General features: G+C 37.2%; 1 pseudogene; it reads left to right on the forward strand.

Moving 5' to 3' along the window:
* LOC125777343 (ficolin-1-like) overlaps positions 1-11,143 on the forward strand; it is a 40,549-nt pseudogene that overhangs the window by 28,227 nt on the left and 1,179 nt on the right.

Below are 11,143 nucleotides of genomic sequence, written 5' to 3' on the forward strand. Positions count from 1 at the left end.
CGATGATTCTCAAACGCATTTTTAAACACATAATTCGTCCACGAAAGTAGACCTGGTCATTTGTTCTTCTGATATCGCCCCAAAACTTAACAGCCAAAAATGGCAATGGTGAAAAAATAAATAACTTAATTAAATCATTCCAATCAAACGGAAATTTAAGAAAAAAATCATTAACACTTTTTCTAATACGTTCAATATATATGTACAACGGGATACCACAAGGATCACCATTGTCTGTTATACTATTTGTAATCGCATTTAACGAAATCAGTACGATAATCCCTAAACATAAACTCACTTCGCATATTGTTTATGCTGATGATTAGCTGCTTTTTTCCAAACAAAATAATCTAAATACTGCAAAAAATACCTTCTTAAAAATCCTTTATTGATATTTCAGATTGGTCCATTTGTTCAGGTGCGAATATCTCTACTTGTATAAACAAATGCAAATTATTCCATATAAACAAAAATGTAATAACTTCAATCTAATATATAATAATGTAAATATTTCCTCCACTATTTCTAAATGCGTTAAATTAGCTAAAGATATAGGTATTGCAACTACACCGGAAGAAAAATATATTTCATTTTCCCCATCATGGCTACTCAAGGAAACATCGTTCGAGATACAATTTCAAAAACATCAAAAAAGGATACTAATTCTCGAGTATATCAATGTTTGTACAAAGAGTTCATTGTCAACACTACGTGATTGGAAACTCATTTTTACTGACGCTTCGAAGGCTGACCTCTACACGTCTTTTGCTATTATTGATAACATTGGAAATACGTTAAAAGCTGGACACCTACCCAATTACTGTTCAGTACATACGCAGAGGCAGAAGCTATTTATAATGCGCTAGGCCTAGTACAAAACTCTAACATTAGGCTGTCAAAAAAGTCTTGCGGTATTTTCGCTAGTTGGCGCTGAAAGCGCGTAGTTCTAGTTTTATTCGTCGAATCGGGTCATGCTATTTTTTTTTGGAATGCTCATTTCACGTGCTAACACGTGTTTGATTGATTGCCGTTTCTTTTAAGTCGTTCGTGAGTTATAGCGTCGCAAACGTGGAGCAAAATAAAGAGAAAATACGGCATATTTTACAGTACTACTATGATAAAGGCAAAAATGCATCTCAAGCCGCCAATAAAATTTGTGCAGTTTATGGACCCGATACAGTTTCCATTTCCACCGCACAACGATGGTTTCAACGTTTTCGTTCTGGTGTAGAGGTGGACGAAGATGCGCCACGCTCCGGAAGGCCTGTCGTCGAAAATTGCGATAAAATCGCTGAATTGGTCGAAAGAGACCGGCATAGTAGCAGCCGTAGCATCGGTCAAGAGCTGGGCATGAGTCATCAGAAAATCATTTCAATTAAAAAAAAAAAAAAAAAAAACTCAATAAAAATACCGCAAGACTTTTTTGACAACCCAATATTTAATCAAGTCTACCACCTCAGCTCAATTAAATCCATCAAATCCTACCTCAACGTGCAACACCACTACGCCATCTGCAACCAAGAGATTATCCACCATCAGGTCATTGCCAATATATAAAGGCCTTTGTTCGTCTTCGTCTAGATCATACGCCATTAACGCATTCCCATCTATTAAATAGAAACATAATTTCATCCTGCCTATATGGTAACTCGTCGTCCTTAAACATAACACATCTTCTAGATGAATGCTACTTCTTCAACCCAGCAATAACCAATATCTTTCAGATTTCTTGATTTATTGCAAATAACATCTATTGTAAACATCAATAAAATATCTGAATTCCTATCTCATACAAAGTTAAAAAAATATATTCAAGCTATCCTTCCTTTTTGAATTTATGTCATTATAGCTTATAATTTTTAGTCCATAGAAACATATTACTTGTTGAGAAAAGACTTTATTTCTCAATTGCCTACTTATTCCGAAGTAGCACTTGTTGGCAAGAGATATCCTGCGTTGAAATTCGCCGCTGACGTTGTTGTTGTTGGTGTTGATTCTGGTTCCAACTTAGACGAAATTATCTTTAACTTCGAAGTTATTACTGTCAACAGTGACGTGGCTGTCTAGTCACGTGTGTGACAAATGTTTGTCTGATGACAGGAGATATTTCGTCTTGTCCTCGTTCACCACCAGACCTATTTACTTGGCTGCCTTATTCATTCTGGAGAAATCAGAACTAACGGCACGGTTGTTGAGGCCAATGATATCGATGTTAGTTCTGCAGCTCGAATTATTTTCTACAGGGAGCCGCCTTGTCTGAAACTTCGTTTAGCTCGGAGAGGTCTATCCCGATCCCGACTGAGCTTTTGGTGTTGCTCAAAGTCAGTTTACACAACCGTATTAGTTTTGCGGGGTTACCAAATTCAGACATCGCGGCTTAAAGGTAGTTTTTTTCGATTCGTCGGTTGTTGATTTTCTGGATCTAAAACCACACTTGGATGCAACAAGGTAGTGAGCCTCGGAATGTACGCATGGGTACACAATGGAGACGTGTCCTCCGTCTGTCACATGTTGATCGAAATGGTTGGTAGTTTTTCGATCCGGAGACAGGCAGGTAGATTGATAAATCTTCTTATGCTGGAATCTACTACAACAAATGACTATATTTCAGGCCCCGGCCAAGTCGATTAGCTAGAACCCATTTGGCAATGTTTCCTCGTGGAGACTGAATTTAGCGACCGTAGTGCCAAAGATACTTTCCTTGCCCACCCTGGCTTTAAAATCACCAAGCGCAATTTTGACATCGTGGCGGGGCAGTTCTCATAAGTGCGCTCCAAGCGCTCATAGGGGCATCTTTGGTCACACGGGCGGGGCGCAAATCAGCGATATCTTGAAGAACCTCACTTTGATGCGGAGTGTGACTAGATGTTCATCCAGAGTAAATGACAGTACTCGACGACGACAGTGCTGCGCCCCTTCATATGGCCACTGTACTAAATTCCAGAAGGACCTACTCGCCTCAGTCCTTGTCCCGTCATTCGCTGTATGCAATTTTCATAGATTTTTTAAAACAAGCCATCTATAAATATTATAAAAAGCCGAATATCTCGAGAAGTATTAATGATAGCGATTTTGATATCGAATCTTTTCTATCTTATATGTATATAAAAATGAATCTCAAAATGTGTTGGTAAGCGCATAACTCAAAAACGCCTGGACCAATTTTGCCAATTCTTTTTTTAAAATGTTCTTTGAGGTTCAAGGATGGTTTTTACGGCAAGAAAAATTCGAATAATTGCCGGAAACCTTCTAAAAACAGCCCTTTTCTTTTTTTCCATACAAACGAATGAATGTTTGTTTATAAGTAACGCTAAAGGAACGACTGAACCAATCTTGATGAAGTTTTCAGAGAATGTTCTGTGTGGATCGGGGAAGGTTTAGAAATAAAAGAACCTGTATGCTTTTCGTGAGGAAAAGTCCGAAAATTGGACAGTTCCAAAATATGAATTTTTTTCCATACAATTTTTTTTTTCATTTTTTTTGGTTTGTTTTTCAATTATTTGAATCGTTCAAATTTGTCGTTTGCTTAAAAATTTTTTGAAAATTAGTCAGTGAAAATGTTATGTGTTCTGCACACAAAGTGATTAATTACAGAATGAAATTTGTTACGATGTCACGAAGAGGTCGCGCCAATATCGGTCGGCGTTTTGGTATCAACATACGAGTACATTAGCAGCCCAAGGCACATGACCGAGTACTCCCAGGATGCGATGATATACGTGCGGTATTATGGATCGCGGTCAATCAACAAGCGATCGTCACTATGTCACAGCAAGACTTTTCAAGCTACAGCTTCGATGGACTTTATCTTGAAGCAACGTATGGTATATGTGGTGCTATTAGAGGCTAGATGTACTCAGTTGAGTGGCAAAAGAGAGGTTTGTCGCACATACACATTCTTCTTTGGACGGTGGATGGTTGTTACACCAGATCAAATTAATGAACTTATTTCTGCGGAAATTCCTGATGCAGAGAAAGATCCAGTACTATACGATGTGATGAAAATCAATATGGTTCATGAACCTTGCGGACACCAGAATCCCACTTCGGTTTGTATGACAATAAATGCACGAAACACTATCCACGTTTCTTTCGGAAACACAAACTATAAATGATGGATATCCACTCTATCCGGCGTCGCCCATCAGACGACAATAGCAGAACATTTAGCATTCAATTTAGAAGAGTGAATATCGAAGTTGGCAACACATGAATCGTACTATATTCACCATTATTGTCTAATTCACATTCAAAACTCATATCAATGTTGAGTATTGCAGTTTTGTGAAAACGATAAAATACGTTTGTAAGTACGATACCAAAGGAAGCAACATGGCGGTTATTGGTCTTGAACGATACGGTCGATACGTGAACTGCAATAAAGCACTTTGTAGGGTATTTACTTTTGCAATTCATGAACATTTTCCGACTGTTGTGCGTGTAATTTGGAAAGGCCAAAGTGTGTACTTCAACCCAGGGAATACAGTACAGCCAGTGGAAACACCGCCAGCAACAAAATTAACATTTACGAGTTTTAGCTCAATTTTCGTCAGAGATCCGTTTGCGAGGACATTCGGAAATACCTTGATATTGTACATGGAATGCATCGTCGAAGAAATGGTTATGCAGAAAGCAAGGCCAACCAGTAGATGGACATCCAGCTGTGTTCTCAACTTATGCATTAGGACAAATTTACGCAATCCACCCGAAAAACGACGATTGTTTCTACCTTCGGTTGCTATTGATACATGTTCGCCGTTCAACTTCATTTGAGTCATTGCGTACTGTGAATGATACGGTGTGTGCAACTTTTTGAGAAGCAAGTCAGCAATTGCAATTACTGCAAAATAATAATCACTGGAATGCAAATGAAGTTCGCACACTTTTCATGATAATCATTTCGACATATCAGCCTTTAAATCCGCGTCTATTATGGGATACGAACAAAAATGACAATGCCGAAGACCTTTTAATTCCGGTTGATACTTCCGGTGGTTTGATATCAATTCCATTCGCCGTTTATCGATTCACAAAAGATGAACTAATCACGAATGTACTTAACTACGATTCCTTCAGTGTACGTGCAAAAATACCGATTTTGTTGACTTAAACTGGAAGATTCAAAGTCAAATTCCAGGAGGCTTGCGCTCATAAAAATCGATCGATCGCCTTGACAATTAGGACGACGCCGTGAATCATCCAGTGGAATTTCTAAATTCATTGGAGAGACTTTGGAGACTTTCAACGTTGGATCTGTCGTTATTATGTTTCGCAAACTACATGAGCCGCAACTGTGGAATAGAACCCGACTGATTGTAACGCACCAATCGAATACAAGGAGGCAGAATGCTTAGATCTACGAATTCCTTTGAGTTCTAACGATTTGGCATTTCAGTTCAAACGTATTCCGTTTGCAGTGAACATTGCATTTGAGATGGCAATCAACAGGATATTCGCATAGTGTGTGGCATAAATTTGGAAATGCTATGTTTTTCACACGGTCAGATATACCTGGCGGGCTCACAAGTTGGAAAACTATCTTTTCTGTACACCGGAACAGAAACCAAAAAATGTTGTTGTTGCATTGAAAAAAAAAAATTAAATGATAAATTCAACTATCTTTTCATTTAAAAACACATATTTTCACGCAGCACAAAGGCTGCGGGGTCAGCTAGTAGCAAATAAAATTTTCTACAAATTTGTCGTGTACATTTTTTCTATGGCTCTTGTCCTTTACGAGATATATACAAAAAAATACGAAATTCTTGGAAAAGTCGGGTTTAGAGCCCCGTACTACCTCGCCGGTGTGAGTTGCGACTTTGTTGCACTGGGCACTTTTGTAGAGTGAACAATTCTGAGAAAGTCAAAGCGATGATCTGTAGGAATTTAAGATTTATTTATTTATTTATTTATTTATAATAATTCATATAACAAAGAGAGTTTTATTATATAAATACATAAACGGAGCACTGACTACGAGGCCTTCAGCCGGCTTGTAATTATAACAATGTGAAAAATTCTATTTGCTAAGGGTTAGTAAAGATGAAAGTTGCTTAAATATGTTTTAACAAATCGTTGGTTATGAGATCAATGTTGCCAGAGTTGTGGGCTGTTGAGTTAAGCATCGGACAGAGTGTGAGTAAGTGTTTGATAGAAGCGGTGTCATCGCAAAGGGGGCAAATGGATGGGCTTTTACCCGATAGTAAGTGGGCGTGTGTTATGATAGTGTGTCCAATCCTTAATCGAGTATAAGTATGTCTTCATTGCCCTAGTTGGAACTGTTGATGAGTAGATTATTCAATTTCTGGCTGGGTTTATGACCGCGTAGTGATGTTTAAATGTTTTCCATTCGCTTGCGTTTTTTTTTATGCCTTTTGTGCTTAATAAGGTTAGAAATGTCTTGCTTGGATGAGACGTAGTATGTTCAGGCAGGAGTCCTGGCTACATTTTTCTCAGCGAGGTCTGCAAAGTGGTTGCCTGTAATACCAGCATGGCCAGGGATCCATATTACTTGGATTTTCTGAGGGGCACCAATGACCGCGTCCCTGATAACTTCTATTATGGGATTGCGATTGGAAGGATACGTTATTGCAGACATACACGATTTGCTGTCTGTAAAGATGAGGTACTTTCCTTTAGTCTTTTTTGCGTGATTAACTGCAGGAAGGATAGCAGACCCTTCAGCGGTAAATACCGAGCTCGTTGAGGGGAGAAGCCAATTGAAAATAATTTCTCCTGTAGCAGTGACAACTGCTAACGAAGTGGATTCGATGAACTTGGAGCCATCCGTAAACAATAACTTCAAGCCATTTTTTGTATAATTAGATTCCAGTTCAGCAAAGGTTTGTTGAAAGACTTCGTTTGGTGTGTTTTGCTTGGACAAAAACATAAGCTTATTCTGTAGAATTTTATCATTGATCAGACAGGGAGGATGTCGTGTGGTGAATTTGCATGTTGCGTTACGTAAAATATTATTTTCTGCAGCGAAACTTAAGCATCTCGAAAAGCCGATTGTATTCTTGGATTTTTTTTTTTCGTGGCATGGGTGATAGTTGTATTTAGTAATGGGTTGGTGTTCTCAGCCGTTTTCGCAAGAATTTGGAGCGAAGAATCTATAATTTTATTTTGAATAGTTGGTAAACCAGATTCAGCCATTATCGTTTTTATTGGCGAGGTTAGAAAGGCCCGGAGACTTCGCCGTATTGCGCAATGGTATGGTGCATTTAAAAGGTTTAAAGATAAAAACTCACGATTGTAGTGTTTTTCTATGGAAAAATTTTACAGGCCTTGGTCCAGTTCTTAATGTTAATATTAAGGGCTAAAATTTTCAGGGATTTTTTTTTTTGGATATTTCCAAGGAAATTTAGTGACGAGACTGAAAAAAATAATAGTTAAAAAAAACACCCTAATATACATACATACATAAAATTCTTCGGATTCCGATCCTCTGTTTGACATTTTACATCTTAAGGTACTTCCTTCCTTTGATTCTTGCAAGAGTATAAAATGTTCGATGGCTCCCAAACTTAGAACTTTCTTAATTGTTTTTAATTAATAATCCACCACGAGCACGATTGCTTGGATGAATTGTATGGTAAGTTTCATAGTTTTTAATTTTAAAATAGGGTTGTGACGTAAGATGTGTCTGCGATATCACACACGTCAACATTTTCTGAATTCAATACCGTTTCGATTCCATTCTTATGCTTGATTAACCCATTTGAGTTCCATAGAAGAATTTTTATTCTTAATCTATATCTTTGGTAATCAAGCGATTTTGTAAGGTGATGTTGAACTCGAATTGTCTTTTCGATGTCGATTGACAGCGCACAGTGCATTTAATCTTTGCTCTTTTAAGTCACTAATAATAGATTTGGATCATGATAATTGTGTAAGCTTTTTATAATAACTCTAATTAGCCATGTTTGCTTATTCTTAAAGCTACAGCCATTGACATAGAAACACTCCCTTATTGTAGGTGGCTGATGAGTATAATGATTAAATGTTTTTGTATACCGTTATTTATATTCTTAAAAGTCTTGCATTGTTTTCATTACACTAGTTACTACTAAATTTGCTGAGTTTTGTAGTTGTGCAGTTAAAGTTCTGTTAATTATTTACCAAATATTAAATATGTTCCGATGTAGAAGGTAAATTAAGTGCGACAGCTAATTAGAAACAGTTCTCTAAGGAATTAAAATTCCTTCTGGTGCTAATTTTTATTAATAATATTATTGATTTCTGGTAAGGATGTGTTTGAAAGTTGTGGTTTAAAATGAATTATTAAAAATTTTTCATGAGAAAAAGCTGAAGCTGTACACCTACCCCTCGCAGCTAAATTTTTGACCTTCGTCAGTCTGGAAAGATCTACAAAGAAATTTCTTAATACTAATTTCAATGTTACACCCAAAGAATAAGTTTAAAAACTTCAACAGAAATAGACCTCTATATTACTACCATCCCCGAAAAGGCCCTAAAAAGAGTTCCCCTGACATTCTACATAAAACTCAAGACGAACATATACAAGAAAACAATTTCCAGGTTGAATTTGAACGTCACGGAAAAACAGCAGGCGGGAAACCACTTTGGATTAAAATTCCAAAAAACGACTAGACTTTTCCAACTATTATTGATCTTCGACAATAAATAAATGGCAGTATGTTGTTTGGAGCGATGTAACCTAAATTAATCGCATAGATCCTTATGTTCGAAGGTATTTTCACCAACCAATCTATCAAGAATTTGATCGCGTGTAGTGAACCATGGAGGATGAATCATGGTGTTGGAATTTTTTCCCAGGAATGTTGTAGGTCCGCTCCATACGTTTTTGAGTTATAGCGTCACAAAATGGAGGAAAATAAAGAGAAAATACGGCATATTTTATATACTACTACTACGATAAAGGCAAAAATGCATCTCAAGCCGCCAATAAAATTTGTACAGTTTATGGACCCGATACAGTTTCCATTTCCACCGCACACCGATGGTTTCAACGTTTTCGTTCTGGTGTGGAGGTGGTCGAAGATGCGCCTCGCTCCGGAAGCCCAGTCGTCGAAAATTGCGATAAAATCGCTGAATTGGTCGAAAGAGACCGGCATAGTAGCAGCCGTAGCATCGGTCAAGAGTTGGGCGTGAGTCATCAAAAATTCACTTCAATTTCAATAAAAAAAATTCAATAAAAAAACCCCAAAATTTTTTTGACAACCCATTATTTAATCAAGTCTACCACCTCAGCTCAATTAAATCCATCAAATCCTACCTCAACGTGCAACACCACTACGCCATCTGCAACCAGGAGGTTATCCACCATCAGGTCGTTGCCAAGATATAAAGGCCTTTGTTCGTCTTCGTCTAGATCATACGCCATTAACGCATTCCCATCTATTAAATAGAAACATAATTTCATCCTGCCTATATGGTAACTCGTCGTCCTTAAACATAACACATCTTCTAAATTAATGCTCCTTCTTCAACTCAGCAATAACCAATATCTTTCAGAATAATAAAGCTATTGACTTATTGCAAATAACATCTATTGTAAACATCAATAAAATATCTGAATTCCTATCTCATACAAAGTTAAAAAAATATATTCAAGCTATCCTTCCTTTTTGAATTTAATTATAACTTATAATTTTTAGTCCATAGAAACATATTGCTTGTAAATAATTCTTACATGGAGAGTTCCATCTTTATTATAACGGGTGATTTTTTTGAGGTTAGGATTTTCATGCATTAGTATTTGACAGATCACGTGGGATTTCAGACATGGTGTCAAAGAGAAAGATGCTCAGTATGCTTTGACATTTCATCATGAATAGACTTACTAACGAGCAACGCTTGCAAATCATTGAATTTTATTACCAAAATCAGTGTTCGGTTCGAAATGTGTTTCGCGCGCGTGTTTTGTTCAGCGATGAGGCTCATTTCTGGTTGAATGGCTACGTAAATAAGCAAAATTGCCGCATTTGGGGTGAAGAGCAACCAGAAGCCGTTCAAGAACTGCCCATGCATCCCGAAAAATGCACTGTTTGGTGTGGTTTGTACGCTGGTGGAATCATTGGACCGTATTTTTTCAAAGATGCTGTTGGACGCAACGTTACGGTGAATGGCGATCGCTATCGTTCGATGCTAACAAACTTTTTGTTGCCAAAAATGGAAGAACTGAACTTGGTTGACATGTGGTTTCAACAAGATGGCGCTACATGCCACACAGCTCGCGATTCTATGGCCATTTTGAGGGAAAACTTCGGACAACAATTCATCTCAAGAAATGGACCCGTAAGTTGGCCACCAAGATCATGCGATTTAACGCCTTTAGACTATTTTTTGTGGGGCTACGTCAAGTCTAAAGTCTACAGAAATAAGCCAGCAACTATTCCAGCTTTGGAAGACAACATTTCCGAAGAAATTCGGGCTATTCCGGCCGAAATGCTCGAAAAAGTTGCCCAAAATTGGACTTTCCGAATGGACCACCTAAGACGCAGCCGCGGTCAACATTTAAATGAAATTATCTTCAAAAAGTAAATGTCATGAACCAATCTAACGTTTCAAATAAAGAACCGATGAGATTTTGCAAATTTTATGCGTTTTTTTAAAAAAAAAGTTATCAAGCTCTTAAAAAATCACCCTTTATAAGTCATTTATAATTATGCCGTGAGTTGAAAGCCTCTGTAGGTAGTGCTCCTTATGTATAAAAATAATTGTATTATTATTTTACAAATAATTAATAAAAAAATAACAATTTTACCGTTCACCAACACAAACGGTGCCAAATGATCTCAGCTCTGTCTTATTATCAAAGAAGGTATTTAATGAAATTGAACCATTGCTAAAGTGTAACTTATTTTGCTTGACGTTGTCGGTATTTAATCAATAGAGTTCTTTATGCTAACGATTATTATCTGTCATATAGATAATGCCTAATTTCTTTTTATTTAAAATGGCTGTGGAGAATACATAAAGATATGCCATATCGAACCTGTAAATTGTATCTTAATTTTTGGAACTTCTACAACAATCAAAACCATTGTTGCAGTTGCTATTTCATATCCCTAAGCTTAGTTACTGCCACTCAAACAAAGTTTGCCTTTTTTCTAAAGACATCTGCCAGGGCACCCATCTCACGAAGTGAAATCGTATA

This window comes from Bactrocera dorsalis, chromosome 3 (genome assembly GCF_023373825.1).
Source record: "Bactrocera dorsalis isolate Fly_Bdor chromosome 3, ASM2337382v1, whole genome shotgun sequence".
NCBI classification, from domain to species: Eukaryota; Metazoa; Arthropoda; class Insecta; order Diptera; family Tephritidae; genus Bactrocera; species Bactrocera dorsalis.